The sequence below is a fragment of the Choloepus didactylus genome, chromosome 20, assembly GCF_015220235.1.
Source record: "Choloepus didactylus isolate mChoDid1 chromosome 20, mChoDid1.pri, whole genome shotgun sequence".
Taxonomy (NCBI): Eukaryota; Metazoa; Chordata; class Mammalia; order Pilosa; family Megalonychidae; genus Choloepus; species Choloepus didactylus.
In genome coordinates, this window is record NC_051326.1 from 1,235,427 (window position 1) to 1,253,497 (window position 18,071).

Consider the following 18,071-nt stretch of genomic DNA (forward strand, 5'->3'; position numbering starts at 1 on the left):
TTAACTCTGCCTCTTAACCGTTCTCATGAAAACTGCATCAATCACTTATCTGCCCTTGGCAGGCCTGGGCTTTCTGAGGGAATCTGGAAATTGTGCTCAAATTCCCTTTTAATGTAAGGAAAATAAATGAATAGAAACAACTGTGGAAGTTGCTTGCTGATATTATTTTAAGTTTCCATTTACAGAACATTTCTTACAAACTAGGCCCAAGGCGTCTTTTAAATATCAGATGATAAATAAATAACAGAAAGGAAACACAGAGACCTGGCCATAGTTAACACTTACGGTCACTTTGCTCCTTGACAGGGTTTCATTTTTGTCTGACGCTGCTGCTTCTCACTAGAAAGCAGCAGCGTGATGTAAATATGTCCCCGTGTTATGAGAGATGTAAACAGTCAATCCTGGAGTGTCCAAAGTTTGAATCTTAGATTATCCCCAGAATGAAAGAATTGGAGGAGAATTTAGAGACCACTTCTGCAGACCCTGCCCAGGGGTGCAACGGAAAGAACACAGGATAAAAAAGTAGTTTCTAGCATTCAATTGGTGTAGGATAATTTCTTTTAAATCACCTGTGACAGGACTTTAATAGTTCACCAAGAAATATGATTGAAGAGGTGGAGGTAGGACAAGGACAATTATTGAAGGTCATGGATCATAGTGCAAATGACATGAACTTTCGAGTCAGGTGGCACTGGCTTCGACTCCCAGCTCTGCCACCAAGTAGTTACTTAATTCTGGCACGTGTTTTTCCTAATTCCTCAAAGCATCATTTCCCCCTTTGTAACTGGTGGGATTTTTACAGAAATAAATTGAGTGAGTGTATGTAATTAGTATTTTGAATGGCTCATAGTTGGCATTTTGGAGTTGAAGTCAATAGCTAACCATCTCTTTGAGAAGTCCAGGGCCAATTTAGAGACAGCAGATGACCAGGGGGTGAAAACCAACTACCACCTTTATTAGTGAGAAAGGCTGAGTTGGAGGATTTGAGGTTTTAGCCACAGCGGGCTCCCCTGACTGACCCCCAGAATTGGAAAGACCTTCCCCAGTCATTGTCAGAGCCTCTTCCTGGAGGGACTCAGCTCATCTGTATGAGTTTGCCCTCTCTCAGGCAGGTGAGTCTGCGAAGTAGGGAGGAGAGGCTGTGGTTCTCATCTCCTTCTAACAAATGGCCCACAGGCTGCCTGCTGGGTGCTGGGTGCCGCGGGGAAAGTGTGGGGAGAGGAGGAGACATGGGGCTTGGTCTCAGCCTTAGATTCACAGCCTGCAAGTGTTGCTGTGAGAATTGAGTGAATAATTAAGCTAGAAGATCCTAATACATAGCAATAATCCACTTTCAAATGTTTCATGTTTCAAACATTACCTTATTAAATACAAGGCAATTTAAAATGGGAGCAAAATCTCCCCTTCAACCTTCCAGAGCCCAGAAGCGGGGAGACAGGGCAGGTGTTTAGGTAGTTATGGGCCCTCACCTGCTCTCAGCAGCCTTCCTCTCCAGGTGAACATGCTCTCGTCCACTGGTTTTGCTGAACATAGTCTAGGTTTTGCATTTCAAGGGTGTCCTTAGGGATTGAGCTGTGTCCTAAGAGACATGTTCAAGCTGTGAGTCCTGGTCCCAGGGCTGTGACAACACTGGGAGCTAGGGTCAAGGGAGACGCCAGTGCACATGAGGCCCCTGGGTTAGGGCAGGAACTTGACAAGCAGAGGAAACGAGGACTCAGTGGGAGGCAGAGAGAGAGGGCCTGTGAGAGAGGAGAGAGTGCGTTGTGCTGTCACAAACCAGGGGTGTCGTGGACTTCCGGCCACCCGCCAGGAGCCAGGAAAGAGGTGAGGGCAGACTCCCCCTTAGCTGCGGCACGGCCCCCCAGCACTTGATTTCAGAATTCCAGCTCCAGAACCGACACCATCAGTTTCCATGTTTAAGCCTATAGTCTCTGGTACTTTGTTGCAGCAACCTGGGGAAACTGAGGCAAAAAGTATGGGTTAAAGATAAAAATGGCCTGAAGTCTTCAAGGAGGGATTTGCACCTACACCGTGACCCGATACACTTCGACCGTGAGCCTCCCATGAAAAACCACCAGCAAGTTCCCTCTCAGAGTTCAACTGGTTGATTGCTAAGTTTTAACTCCTGGGGGCACCAGCATTTTAATACACTGAAACGTTTATAACTTAGAGAAAACTGCTTTAAGACAGGGAAACACAGGGCTGGCAATTGGTGGCCTTAGGAAGCTCGGGCAGGGCTTTGGTTGAAGCTTCTCCATTTCCTAAATCTTGGTTAACCAACAAATATGAGAACAAAAGGGAACTTCGCTTGATCCTATCTTTCTAACTTTTAACTATTGTTTTCAAAATGTGCAATTAGGCTAAGAAAGAAAAAAATTACAGACGGTGGTAGGCTAGTGTTAAAGAAAGGATTACTTTTAGCTGAATCATGGATTTGAGGACAATGCCACAGTCCAGTCTATTTTGTTTTTCAAAGTGTCAGGTTTAAATGTCCCGTCTGTAGAACAGCGGAGCGGGCCTGGCACGCCACCCCAACCCCACGCCTTCCAGAGCGCTCCTGGAGCGGACGCCGTTTAAACCACTGCTACCACCACGCAGGCCACGGTGAGCTTTCTCGACTGGTCGTTCAGCCCGTCCTCTCATCTCTGGAGGCTGCCTCTGTCGACTGCGCGTGGGGAGAGCTCTGGGTGGGATCACAGTCAGCAAAAATGACTTGAAATAAAACTGAGATGGCAGTATCCTCTAGAAGCCCAGGGCCACGGCGGAGCTCGGAGTTCACCAACCTCACCGTGATCGTGAGCATGAAACGTGCCCCGTTGTGGCATCTCCAGCTCAGGAGCAAGTGCCAACCCCTGGACCCCTGCTCAGGGGTGTTAGCACAGGATGATTTCTGGACATTTGGCTCCACAGCCCCCTTTATTTTCTCTTGTGTTTTCCCTACACCTATGACATTTTGTAACCAGTTTCCTGGAGCAAATTCCCACTATTTGAAGCACCGAAGTGGTTTCACTTTCCAGTAGAAGAAGCAGACTCAGACGCTCCCCTGTAAGAGGGAATCTTCGCCTCCGTGATTTCAGTGCTTGCCAGGCTGTTTTGCTGTAAAGTTCCAGGTGATTCACAGATCCTTCTGGACGGGGAGCTCTGGAAAGGTGTGGACTCCGCTCAAAGGGTCTGGAGCCCGGGGTCTGTGGGCTGAAAAATGAGCAAACTAATGCATTATGAGCATTGCTTTGTTCTAACTTTGCGTATATCTCTATACTTTTAGAAAAAATATATACAGTTGGGAAAATATGGTTATTTATCTTAATTAACAACAGACAACATTTATTGAGTGACTGTTGTCTATCAAATATTGACTTACACATACTGGTTTTCAATGGATATTTATAACCCACTTAACTCACTCTGGCAGGAGAGTGGCAAACCATTCCAAAGGGGAGCTCTTTTCACCACAGGTAATTTAGACAGTTATGGACATTTTCCTGTGGTCAGCAAAAAAAGTCATCACAGTATATCAAGTTGTTTTCATTTTTTAAAAAAATTCTATTCGACGTCCGGGGAAGGCCCATGGCATAGTTAAGGAGAACGCTTTAGAGTCATAAAGTTTTGAGGCTAAATCCGTCTTGTGCTATTTACCAGGTATGGGGTGTGTTGACTTTCAAGGCTGCACTGTGCCTTGATTAGTAAATGAAAATGTCGGTGAGAGCTTATCAACGGGGGGCAAAGTCTAATTTCTTTATTTTTGGTGCCATTTCACGAAGGCATGCATTTCCAGAGTGGGGTAGGAAGGAACCGCATTTTACCAAAGACTTCCTCCCTCATCGGAGGTAAACTGCTGCTCAAAACGCGATGCCTTTTGTTTGTCATGCATCCAAGACTTTCTCCACCGTCACCCAGAGGGCCCGGGAACTGCTCCTTCCCCGTCAGGTGCGTTGCTAATCAGGCCGGGAATCTGCAGGGACCTCAGCCACGTGGCCCCAGCCGCAGCCCCGCACCAGGAGCTGGAACCACAGAGCGCACCAGCCCGCCCGCAAACCCGCCCTGCTCCCCCCAGCTGCACCCTCCCATTCCTCCCGCTCTCCTCTGTCCGCTGAGCTCACGTCTGTCCACCTTCCGGGCCCAGCGTCAGTATCACCCCACTGTGAAGTCTACCTGGACACCACGGGTGGAAAGCAGCCGTCCCCTCTCAGCTCACGCAGCCTCCGCTCAGGGACTCAGCCGCCTCTCTCCATGGCTGCCCCATCGCGAGAGCGGATCTGCGAACACGTGTGTGTGTGTGGTGTGTGTGTGATCTCTTCACTAGGAAGGCTGTCCACAGCGGCTGCTGCTGCACAGGCTGGCAGGAGACCGGGGCTGGGGGACGGGAAACAGCAGGAGGGGCGCAGAAAGGATGAGGGAGGGAGGGAACGTGTGCTGAGAGGAAGGAAGTTCAGACACATCCTGATGACACTGGTGTCTCGGCTCTCTGGAGAGACGGGCCGGGGGAAGGGCCGAGTCGTTAGTCGGTGCATTTACAGGACCTTTAAACACCTGACCGCAGGCCGAGCTCCCCGTCTGCAGACGTTCCCAGGCTGCAGAAGGTTCTTGTGCATCGGGCGAGACCTTGGGATTCCTTTCCTGGCCTGAGGTGCTGCCTCGCGGTTTGTGTGATGACGTGGATCATCCCCATCTCTGTCCACAGCCCTGCCCGTTTCCTTAGACTCCGCTGCAGCCCCGCGGCCATGCTCGGAGCTTGCAGGGGTTTGCTTCATTCTTCAGCAACATCTTAAGGGAAGAAGGATGACAGTGTTCCTTCACTAGAAACATTGTAGATCTGAACTGATCTGTTCTCATTGCTCATTGCTCTTTCTCTTTTGATGCATGTCATAAAAGGTTTCTCCTCCTGCAGCTGGCGACCGGCTGAGCCCTTCCCGGGCCTGAGTCTCCACCCACAGAGGTCACTGTCGGGCGCAGGCACAGGGCAGTTTTGGACCAAGGCGCAGCTCCCTCCGCTCTTTTACTCTGTTCAACCCAAGAGTTAAATGAGGCAAAGAGGCCCACGCATGAGACAGCCCGTTAGAAACATGTTCTGGGCTTACTTCTTACTGACTTTTATCATAATTAGAGATTTGGGAGAGAATGAGTCATAGAAAAAGAAAAATGATAATCTGGTTCAGCGATCAGCATCTGATATCTCCCAGTGACTCACAACACCAGACTCAGGGAGGGCTCCTGTCAGAGAAAAGTTCAGTCAAACGCTGAAAGCAAAATAACCATGAAGATGTCAACTTCCTTTTCAGTTGTGCCTAGAATTCTCTGCAGCATGAACTCCCTAACGAGGGTTTCCAGGCCACTGAGTTGAAAAGTCGAGTCCCGGGCAGGAGGGGAGCTGCTGGGGGCTGCGGGGAGCGGATTCCTGAGTGCCCCCTCCCCCGAAGACGTGCGCCATAGCCGAGAAGTGCTCCCCCTTCCCTACGCGTGAGGGGCAGGAAGAGCTTTCCCAGAGGAATCGCCAAACAAGGAAAGGGCTCAGGCTTTGGGGCCAAGCAAACCCATGTCTGGTTCTGCCTCCACCTCTTGCTAGCTGTGCAGCCTTGGGGCGCGGGGTTACTTGACGTCTCTGAGCTGAGCTTCCACACCTGCACCGTGAGGAAAACAGGCCCCAGCACAGAGTTTTCGTAAAGATTAACGGAGATTAAGTGTGTGATGAGTTCACAGACACTAAGATACGAACTTGAATAATCTCTTTGCCTTAAGGCAATGGACGAAACCATGTCCCTAATTGATAAACTCTGGTGTCTTTCGAGCTCGTTGCACAGTCACGTTCCAGATGGCACTTGACATGTCTCCTGCCCAAGGCCACGAAGCCCTGAGACGAGACCGGGGAGGGGCAGGTGCACGAGCTTCCCCGTCCCTCCACGGTCACCAGCTCTTTCGCTGCACTCCCGAGACCCAAAAATACGAGTCCAGCCAGGCACCACAGGCTCGAGCCTCGGCTCTGCCACCGACCACCCGACGCGACGATGGCGAGAGGCTTTTCTGAGGCCTTGTTTCCTGTGCCATGAAATGGAAGACATTTAAACACCTTAAATAGACGCAGTGAAATTTTAAATAAGGACCACCGGGTGCCTAGCGTAGTCTGGGGCACATGATTAACTAATGGACCATGTCCACCCCACCACCCTACATAGTTTCTGCATTTTTCTAACTGTAAATGTCTAACCAACAGCAGAAACTATTGCCTCCTGCAGCCATTTTTCAGGAAAGTATTTGGAAAGAGTCAGTTCAATACATATATTTTTACGTGAAAGAAAGGCCTTCTCTCCATCTTTCTGTTCTTCAGTTCTCTTGTTCACAGAGAGGGGAAGGGAGGCTCCATCTGAGAGCGGAGAGGGCTGTGGTCTTCTCTCACCAGCCCCCGAGAAGGCTGCGGAAGGCCACAGTCTTTGGGGTTAGATTTTGGGTTTTGCATTCTAGTGCTTTACTGCTTTGCACAGTTGCCCAGCACAGGAGCCTCGAGCTCCCCATGTGTGGTGCAGCTGCCGCTTCATGGGGCGGCCGTGGAGAAGGGCGAGTGGGCATGGGGCCCTGAAGCAGCAGCCTGGCTCTGGCCCGGGGCATCCCCGTCCTGCCTCCCGTTTTGTCGCAGCAGGACCCAGGACTTTGCTGTTTGCCTGTCCTCAGATGTCCCTCGTGGCCTCCTCGGAGGCTCTGGCCCCATAAACAGCTGCAGCGTGGAATCAGTCTGCAGCGAACACCCTTCTCGGCTGCCCTCCATGCCTAGCCCGGGCCCCTGCAAAGGGGGGAGTGGGGGGGGCAGCTGCACCCCTGGGGGGCTGGCCCCACTGTGAAGGGCTGTGGAGCTGTACCCAGCCCTGGAGCCACCATCCTGCTGCGGGGTGTCAGGCTTATCCTTATTTCTGGGGCTCACCAGCTCCTCTGTGTCCTCACCCCAGTCCGTACACCCCTGCTTTTCATCCCCAGAAAAGGTGAAAGCCTGAGATAACGGGTAAGACTCAGTGCGGCAGGTTATGTTTTCTAAGAATGGCCCAACACTGTCTGTCGCCCGACGCATTCCTCGGAACCTGCCGTCAAGGAGCAGAGCGTGTTTGCTCACCTCGGATTGGGGCAGGACTGGTGGCTGCTCAACAAACAGAAGGTGACAGAGTGACACTGTGCTGCTTCTAGGCTTGGTCAGAAAAGGCGGCAGAGTTGCTGCCTCTCTCCCTCCGGGGAAATGTTTCCGGAGCTACCTCTATGCAGTCCAGTTATCCCGAGGCCACCGCGCCAGAGCGGCCGAGGGGAGGGATGCACAGGAACCCAGAGCAGCACCACGGATGCCCGCCCAGCCCAGGCCCCATGATCTCAGTCCTCCCTGTCCAGTCCGTTTCCACGTGACGGAGCAAACGCTCGGTTCCAGGCACCATCCGGTCGAGAGCTGCCCGGAGTCTGGGAAATGTGAGAAATAATAGGATGCTGCTGCCGTTTAAGACCACGGGGAGGTGGGGTGCCTGGCAATGGAGCAGCAGGGAACTGGGACATGCTTTGGTTTGTGTCCGCAGCTGCTGGTGCAGCAAAATCTGAAGCTTGTGGCTGTGCCTGTGACCAGTGGCCGCAGAAGGTGGAGGGGCTCTGGGGGAACGGTCAGTGAGAGCCTAGCGAGCCCCATGGATGTCAGAATCAGGGCTTCAAGGAGCGTGAAGAAAGGTCTTTAGGAGCTGGAGGAAAGGGTCCTGCTACTTGGTAGCAGCAAACACCACCGCCCGTGGTGAGATGGAGAGGAGCCGGTCCACCCCTCATCCTTTCAGCCTTGCTTGGAGGTTTCCGGGCTGTGTTGAGGGTCCTGGGGCTCCAGCTGCATGAGGTAAACCAGAGAGGAGGAAAATAAGCCAAAGAAGGAACTATTAAATATAAAGGAGGTAGGATTTGCTAAGTTTGGAAATAGCAATTGTTTCTCATTCCCAGACTCACCAGTGGGCAAACAATGGTGAAATTAAGAAATGAATTCTGGACAGAGAACAAATTCTGTACCTTGTCAGATAAATAGGATCTAACAAAGCAGTCTGTGGGTGTGAAAGTAAAACCCTTTGTTTAGAGTTCAGAATGATTTAAGGGGCGCTTGCCAGACTCTCCCACGTAGACAGAATGCCTCAGAAGATCCTAAGGACCCTTTAAACGATAGGCCCCTGAGCATCTTAAGGTCAGGAGCCCCCAGCCACCCCCCAGAAGGCCCCTGTAAAGAAAGCTTATCTGGAAGAAATTTGTGGGTGTGGCTTTCACCTGACGAAGAGGATTGTAAATTGAATCTTCGGGAAATGAAAGTGTTTCTAAAGGAGTTATATGAGCTTGTACACAGAGGGACACATACTGAGAAGTGGAAAGGCCTTTGGACCCGTTGTTTCCGCGAGCAGGAAGTGGGCATGTTCCCCTGCTCGGCTCTGAGCAGGTGCTACGTTGTAGAGGCAACGAGAATCCTTAGAGGACGGAGCCAAGAGTCCCGAAGAAGCATTTTGGCCTCAGGTGAGCTCCAACCAGGAGCGTCAAGCATGGGCTGAGCTTGATTTCCGTAATGCTATGGACCAGGAACCTGTGTGTGCCCCAGGCATTTCCTTTTTCGGAGGAGGATGTCTACAGAGGGGTGGGAGGACAGGGAAGACATCTCGCCCCTTTCTATCCCCCCGTTCCCCAGCAGCTGTGGTTGCGGAGCCCACACAAGTTGCCTCGCACTCCTGGCAGTGATCTTGACCGTGAGATCCTGGATCCAACACCTGGGCCTGCGTTACAAGGAATGAGGCTTTGGGCGTCTGCAGGGTAAGGTCCGGTGGACTTTCCACAGGGAGGGAGGCGGATTTGTGTGGCCAGAGGGCAGACCGTGGAAGACCTTTCTCTGAAAATGGCGACCACAATAGCATCAGTCCAGCAGGCTCTTCCGGAGTCCGGAGGGCGAGTTGACTTGCCCTCCCCGTGGAACTGGGCAGGACCAGTGATGGCTTTGTCCTGGAAGTCCCCAGGCGCGAGAGCCACATGAGGTCACCTAAGGATAGAAGAGATGTCCGGCCAGCACCGTCCACTCCCACCCCTGAGGATTCAGTTCCTCCCACACAACCATGACGTGATCCCAACCCTGTCGCCGTCTGACTAGAGCAACACGCGAGAGCACAGAGAGAGCCGCCGACCTGCGCCAGTCATCACGCGTCACCGAGAGGAACGACGATCCTGTCGTTGTTGTCTGAAAACCACTAGATTTGGGGTAACTTCTACATAGCAATAGAAAATAGGGACAGTATGGAGAGATAAGGAGGATGCCGGGCCAGAAGATGTCATGACAAACAAGTGTTCAGCAAGTCGGGGGGAAGACATCTGTCCAGAGAATAGAGGGTTATTTTTTTTTTAAAAGCATAGATCATAAGTTGTGAGAAACAATCCATCATCTTAAAGGGGATATTTGACTATTTTGCATGCAAATATAGAAATCAGAGATGAGTAAGATGATTTCAGAGGTAGAATGAAAGATGATAGGGAATTCTGGAAATATAAAATGATGTGAAGCAAGGACCACAAACCTCCCTACCCTAAACCTAACAAAATACACATAGATGAGCAAAAATATTTAATAAATCAATTCTCGCAGCATATTCTCATCCAAAGGTCCTACTTACAATGGGCCCACAAAAAATAGGTGGAAAAAAGTTTATCATTATTCATTTTTTATGATATAACCTAGAAAAGAGAGCAGAGGAATCTAGAAAATGATGTACAAATATATTCTTATTTCTGATAAGTTATATGGGATGTTAGAGAGGATGTCTGTAGACAAAATTTTGCAAATTTGTCTTTATATGCTCCAATTTGAAAGGCCACCTGGGTAACTGGGTGAAATTCCCCCTCAGGAACAGAAGCCTCTTCCCAAGGCCAGAGAAGGAAAGTTTTCAGAGAAGGGAAAGCCTGTTAGTGCTCTTCAGTTTTCCCCCAAGCTTAGTGGAGGCAGGAGTGGAAACAGATGATCACAGCTAATTATTTCCAGGAACAAACAGCAAAAATATAAGATAATACATGACAAAAATCTCAATGGGATTTGCTTGTTTCTTGAGAAAAGGAATAGTAATGTAAAGAAGTAGAAAAGGGAGCTCTACAGGGTCTCTTCCTATAGCTCCTTGTGCAAACAACAAATTTAATCACTTCCCCCTTTGCTTGTTGGGGAATGAAAGGGCTGGTCACTGAGGAGAACCCGGTGCATGGAAATACAAAGCTGTCGTATCTGCCAGAAAATGCTTCAATGGCTATATCCCTATTGGGAGGACAATCCTGTATGCGCCAGTTTAGATGTATTACGTCCCCCAAAATGCCATGTTCTTTGATGCAATCTTGTGGGGGCAGACGTATTAGTCTTGATTAGGTTGGGCAGATGTATTAGTCTTGATTAGGTTGGAATCTTTGGATTAGGCTGTTTCCATGGAGATGTGACCCAGCCAATGGTAGGTGGTAACTCTGACTGGATTATTTCTATGGAGATGTGGCCCCGCCCATTCAGCCTGGGTCTTAATTAAATCACTGGAGCCCTATAAGCGCTCAGAGAGAAGGAGCTGAGTGCTACAGCCAAGAGAGACATTTTGGAGATGGCCATTGAAAGCAGACTTTTGCTGACACTTTGCTCCGGAGAAGCTGAGAGGACAAAACACCCCAAGAGCAACATTTTGAAGAAAGCACAGGAGCTGAGAGAGGAGCTAGAACACAACCCGGGATCAGCAGATGCCAGCCACGTGCCTTCCCAGCTAACAGAGGTTTTCCAGATGCCATTGGCCTTCCTTCAGTGAAGATATACTCGTGCTGATGCCTTCATTTGGACAATTTATGGTCTTCAGACTGTAAATGTGTAACCAAATAAACCCCCTTTATAAAAGCCAATCCATTTCTGGTATTTTGCATAACAGCAGATTAGCAATTTGCCCGGCCACATGGGAAGATACACCTGGGCTGGTTGGGGTAAACATATGCCAACAAGCACCAGAATAACCAGTCCACAAACCCACCCTGGGAGGGGCAGATGCATTGAGCGTCAAGGAAGACAGGGAGGCCACAGGAAGGCTATGCTGCTCTTGAATACAGAAGGTGTCCAGAGAGCACCGCCCACATCAGCGAAGAGTAAGCTGAAAAACAAATGCCAGCTGCAAAAAAAAAAAAAAAAAAAAAAAAAAAAAAAAAAAAAAAAAAAAAATCACATCAGAAGAGAAAAATAAGAAGGAAGAGGAGAATGAAGTCATGTAACAGGAAATAGAAAAGAATAATTTCTTCTGGAAGAAAGCATACACCAAGTAAAAGAATAAATAGTTCCATAAAACACTTCCTTAATATCTTTAAAATTAAGAGGACTATTAGATTGATAAAAACTAAAATCAAAATCTAAAAAATAAGGTCACCACATAATTTTACAACAGTAAGGAGAGAAATTGAGCAAACAACATCATTAGAGAATCAATAAACAGGCTTCAGCAGATGATAGCTCAAGCAGATTCCAGACGAAAACCCAACTGCGACGTGGGGGGAGCCCGGAGGCGGCCGCAGAGCACCAGGGCAGGCTCGGCGCGGGGACGGCAGTTTCCGAGTCTGCAGCGTGAGAACCGCCACCACGGCCACGTCTCGCCTGCCTGCCGTGAACCCCAGCTCCGGCATCCGGGGGCTGTGCAACTTTGGGGCGAATTTCTTAACGTTTTCATGCCTTAGGCTTATTTTTAACCTTATAAATTATAAAATACCAGCTTCATGGTTTGTTGTGAATGAGAATGAAATGAGTTAATACATGTAATTTGCTTGGATGAGTGACTGGTTAGAGGTTATTCTTTTAAATGCTAGCTATTGTTTGTATCTTGGCAAAGTTCCTGAACCTCAGGAGAAAAGAAAGGATCTTACAAGAGGAAAAAAAAAAAATCACACTTTACTCAAAGTTCTGCACAGTGTTAATTGATGTCTGAAGACAATGCGGGCTTGTCAGCAGAGGCTTGAGGGGCAGGAAACTGTGTGAGCCGGGGATGGGCTATGGGGCCAGATGAGCAGGGGGGTGTAAGGGAGATCCGCAGGCCTTCTTGACAGTGCAAAGACACTTGTATTAAGGCTGGAACCTTAGAGAAGCTAACTGATGAAACGAGAAACTGAAAAACTGAAAAATCAAAGGAGCAAAATGGAATGACTGGTAGAAAAGGAGGCAAGCAAGCAGAACTTTGAACTCCAAAGCTAAGGTTAAAGTAATTATGTCAATAGCAATATATGATATAATAGAAAATATAGAAAAAAAGCCACATGAAGAAAAATAATGTTATAACTATAATGGACCATAGCAAAATATTCTATAGCATCAGGAAGTAAGGAGGGAGAGGAAAATTTGGAAGTTTACTTCTTCCATGTGTTCTATAGCTGGAAGGTTTATTGTAAATGTTCATTTTTTTAAAGGGGGTGTTTATATCTAAAACTATGAAGGTAAATACTGGAAGAACTAACAAGAGGCAAAATCTTTCCAAATTATGATAAAGGGAATGCATGTCAGGAAAAAAAAATGTTTCTTATAAATTGTTTTTCTTCTGACGCTCAGAAGCACGTGTATCCGGACGAATGAACCGTGAACTGCGCCTGCTTCCAGGATAGCGGGCTGCGCCGAGATGGCGAAATGGGAATTGACTTTTAGGTCGTTCTTTTGTTTCTATTTATTTTAGTTTTTGTTCAGAAAAAAGTAGAACTTCAGACTAGTAGGAAGAATATGGTAACAAACTATGAGATTTTGCCATCAAAAATTGAAAGCTGTCAACATTTTACTATATATATTTCGAGACATTTCTCAAAAAAGAAATCAAACATGGATATTACCAGTCTCCAAGCTCTTCTCTGAGGCAGTCACTTTCATGAACTTGATATGTAGCTTTTGAACCAAATTTTAAATATATAACCTATTTATGTCCATGTACAGTGCATAGATTTATACTTGGGGAATTTATTTAAAAGAGTATCATGCTGTATTATTGTACAAGAGGCTTTTTTTAATTGCTTTCCTGTGTGCACATGTGTGCAGGAATTGTTCTCAGCTAAATGAAGTGGCTGTGTTGCAGTGTTGACACATACTCAGTGCTGCTAATCACTGCCGAGTTCTCTCTCCAGTGATGGTAATATTAAACTCTATTTAAATAAATTTATGACCCACGGAAAATGGATGAATTTCTAGGAAAATATAAATGAATGAAATACACTTCAAAAAGACTTTATAAACCTAAACAAACCAATGCCGCAGAAAATGTTCAAGAAGACAGCCCAGGACAGCCCCCACCCCCTCACCCACCAGACACACTCAACATACATGCTAAAAAGGTGTATCAAAGGTAAAATATTTTAAGTTTCTGAGAACTACGTAATCCCAGTGTGTTTAAATTATTCCAGCCACAGAGAAGAAAATTTTCTGATTCTTCTTTACCAAACCAGCATGAGGGCAAAACCAAACTCATAAAACAAGAGCACAAAAAGAAAACTACTGACCAATGTCATTTATGAGTACCCATGTAAAAGTCTAAATAAAACACCAAAAATATAATTCTCAGTATATTTTATATAAAACTGTATGTATACAACTATATATAGTGATGTACATATAATAAACATTGTGTAACATACCATGTATGCTCATAGAACACATACATACACCAATCAGACACAGATGCTTAAAAAAACCAACACTTTTCAGAAAAGTATAGGAGAATCTAGAGTTTGCACAATATAACATTCAAATATGCAGGGTGCGTTCGGTATATTGTCTTATATGGGTACTGAGGTGGTTTGGAGTTGTGTGCACCCCAGAAAACATGTTCTTAAATCTAACGGTCTCCTGTGGGTGTGGACCCACTGTAAGTAGGACCTTCCGATTCAGTCACTTCAATGAAGGCGTGGCCCACCTCAATCAGGATGGGAATTAATCTTGTCACTGGAGTCCTTCATAAAGGGAACAAAGGCGGGGGGGCGGGGGCACAGAGAGAGAGAGAGAGAGAGAGAGAGAGAGAGAGAGAGAGAGAGCCAATCAACAAAACCCAGAAGAGGAGGGAGAGACCAGCAGATGCCGCCCTGTGCCTTGCCATGAGGCCGAGGAGCCGAGGGTCGCCGGCAGCTGGGAGCTGGGGAGAAAGCATCGCCTTGATGATGACTTGATTTGAAAATTTTCCCAACTTCAAAATTGTAAGCTAATAAATTCCCGTTGTTTAAACCCACCAATTTCATGGTAATGCTTTAAGCAGCCTAGGAAACTAAGATAGGTAACAAGTACCTTGGATTGCAATCTAAAATGTGATCCATTCTCAAGAGAAAAGGCAATTGATAAAGACAACCTTTAAAGTATCCCAGTCTGGCATTTCCTTAGAAAGCTAAGTACAGAGTTACCATATGACCCAGCATTCCACTCCCAGGTATATATACTCAAGGGAGCTGAAAACATACATTCAATAGTGTACAGACTCTGAGAATTGAATCTCAGAGCACAGGTTATCAGGGGAAGGCTTATGGGACAGGTCCCTAGATTGTAGGCTCTTACAGCCGTCACATCTATTCATAAGCTGTAATGGCTGTTTATAAATTCTGAGATGCTGAGCTCCAGGTGTATAACCTGGTTGGTCCCTGGAACTTTGGGTATCTGTGTGACACCTGAGACTCAGAGCCAGAGTCCGGCAGCTATTAATGTCAGTATTGCCTCATACAGCAAATGTTAAAGAGTCTGCAAAAAGACATCAGACTTCAGTTAGAGATATGAACGAAATGGACTTGGTTAGGACTAAGGAAAATCAAATTAAAGGGCAAAGGATGATATTGGCTGTGTTTTAAAACTTCAACTTCTATGTGAGACCAAAGAAAGAGATGTTTATTTGATGCAAAATCTGTATTTTCTTTAGCACACTATGTAATTTAACTTGTATTGTCAGTTTATTCTAACACCAGAATTACATGGAAACTTGAAGAGGAAAAAAAAAAGAAAACACATATTCATATAAAAACTTGTTAACAAATGTTCATAGAAAGATTATTAATAACAGCCCCGAAGTGTAAACAACCCAAACGTCCATCACTTGATTAATAGATAAACAAATGTGGCCCATCCATACAGTGGAATATTATTTGTCCATAAAAAGGAGTGAAGCACTGATACATGCTACAGCATGGATGAGCCTTTGAAACACTATACAAGCCAGACAAAAAAGGCTTGAATTTTATGATTTCATTTATATGAAATGCCAAAAATAGAACAATCCATATAGACAGAAAAAAATAATTGGTTGTTAGGGGCCAGGGGTGGGGGGTGGAATGGGGAATGACTAATAATGGGTACGGGATTTCTTTCAGATGATGATAATGTTTTAAAATTATATAGTAGTGATGGTTACACAACCCTAGGAATATACTAAAAAACACTGAATGACATCTTAAAGGGGTGACATTTTTTATATATGAATTATGTCTCAAGAAAATCATAAAACAATTCCCAAGAGATTGTTTTTTTAATTAAATTCAGTTTTATTGAAATATATTCACATACCATACAGTCATCCATGGTGTACGATCAACTGTTCACAGTACGATCATATAGTTATGCTTTCATCACAATCTATTTCTGAACATTTTCCTTACATCAGAAAGAATCAGAATAAGAATAAAAAATAAAAGTAAAAAACAACACCCAAATCATCCCCCCCATCCCACCCTATTTGTCATTTAGGTTTTGTCCCCATTTTTCTACTCATCCGTGCATATACCAGATAAAGGGAGTGTGATCCACAGGGTTTTCACAATCACACTGTCACCCCTTGTAAGCTACGCTGTTATGCAATTGTCTTCAGGAGTCCAGGTTACTGGGTTGGAGTTTGGTAGTTTCAGGTATTTACTTCTAGCTATTCCAATACATTAAAACCTAAGAGGTGTTATCTATATAGTGCATAAGAATGTCCACCAGAGTGACCTCTCAGCTCCATTTGGAATCTCTCAGCCACTGAAACTTTTTCATCCAAGAGACTGTTTTTTAATGGAACCTGGTAAGATGATACTAAAATTTACAACATGTGCACAAATAGCCAAAACTAGATATTATTATTTGAAAAAAAAATTAAATGGGAGGACTTTCCCTAGAAAAAAAATCAAGACATTATAATAATTAAAACAGTTTGGTATTGGTTCAGTGATAGAAAAATAGATCCACATTACAATATATCCTTTCCAATTTGGATGCTTTTCATTTGTTTTTCTTTTCTAGTTGCTGTAGCTAGAACTTGCAGTACAATGTTGGGTTACGATGGTGAGAATCCTCTTCTTGTTCCTGATCTTAGGGGGAAGCTTTCATTCTTTTACCATTGTGTATGATGTTAGCTATGGTGTTTTCATATATGACCTTTACTGTATTAAGAATGTTTCCTTCTATCCCAGATTCTCTGTTTTTTAACAACAAAGGTGCTGGATTTTGTCAAATGACTTTTCCATGTTAATTGAGATGTTTATGTTTTTTTTCCTTCTTCTTTCTATTAATGTGGTGTCTTACATTAATTGATTTTCTTATGTTGACTCATCCTTGCATTCCTGTGATAAGAACCAATTGATCACAGTTTATAATTGTTTGAATGCACTGCTGGATTTTGGTTTATTAGTGTTTTGTATATTCATGAGGGATATTTGTCTATAATTATTATTTTCTAGTGATATCTTTTTCTGGTTTTGTTATTAGGGTGATGCTGGCCTCATAGAATGAGTTAAGAAGTATTCTCTACTCTTAAAATTTTGGGAAGCATTGAATAAGATTAGTATTAATTCTTTTTTGATCAATAGGTTATTTAGATGAGTATTACTTAATTTTTAACTATGTGAGCTTTTCTAGCTATCTTATATTTATCATTATCTAACTTTATTTCATTAGCAGGAAACATACTCGGTAAACTTTTAATCATTTTAAATTTGTTGAGACTTTTAAAATTTAAAGAGCCTGTCACATAGCCAGCTTGATTAGGATGAAATCTACCAACTTCCTCTTTATCTCCCATTTGTCAATTCTGTTTTGCGTTCCTATGTTTTTCATTTTTTTATCATCTTCTTTGTTAATCAGGTATATATTAGTATTTAATTTTATTTTATCTACCAGTTTCTTAGTTACATAACTTTCATTTTTTAGTGATTTCTCAAGAGCTAACAATGCACTTCTTTAATGAATCACAATCGAGTCAGAGTCAATATTGTACCACATACTTCACATGTGACACTTCAATATTCCTGCTTCAAGCACACACACTCTCATTTCACACCTGATATACTTCACTCTTTACACTTCAACCTCACCAATTTCCAACTAACTCAGCACTTTCTACAGGGGCAATAATATTACAATAATTCCTTTAAGAAATCCCCCTTTCCTTGTTACTTTTTTTTTATCTTTTATTTCAATGTTATTTTTGCTTTAAGCAAATGACAAGAAAAAACTATTTTTTTATAATTACCCTCTTATGTACCATTTCCAATGTCCTCCTGTCTGTTTCATGGATTCCAGATTCCCATCTGACCTCATCCTTCTTCAACCTGAAGATCATCCTTTCATGATTCTTGTAGGGCGTGCCTGCTGGTGATCCATCTACTCAGTTTTTGTTTGTGTGAAAATGTCATTGTTTCACTCTTATTCATGAAGGATGTTTTAGTTGCTTATAGAATCTTGGTTTTTTGTTTCTTCCTCAGAACTTAAAAGGTGTTATTAAATTTTTTTCTGGCCACCACTGTTTCTGATAAGAAGTTATCTTTTCATTATTATTTATAAATGCATCTTCCCTTCCTGTTTTTAAGATACTATCTTCATATTTGCTTTTCATCAGTTTGAGAATGATGTTCTTGGATGTAAGGATTTGGGGGAAGGGGGGTTGTTTGTTATCCTTCTTTGGTCCCTAAATTAATGCTTTTCTTCAAATCTAGGAATTTTTCAGTCACTATTTTCTCCAATATCTTTTGTAGTTGATTGTCATACTCCTTCCTTCCTGGGCCTCCAGGTTATATGTATGTTACCATTTTGAGATTATCTCCAGTGGTTCATTTTGCAGTCAGGATGGAGA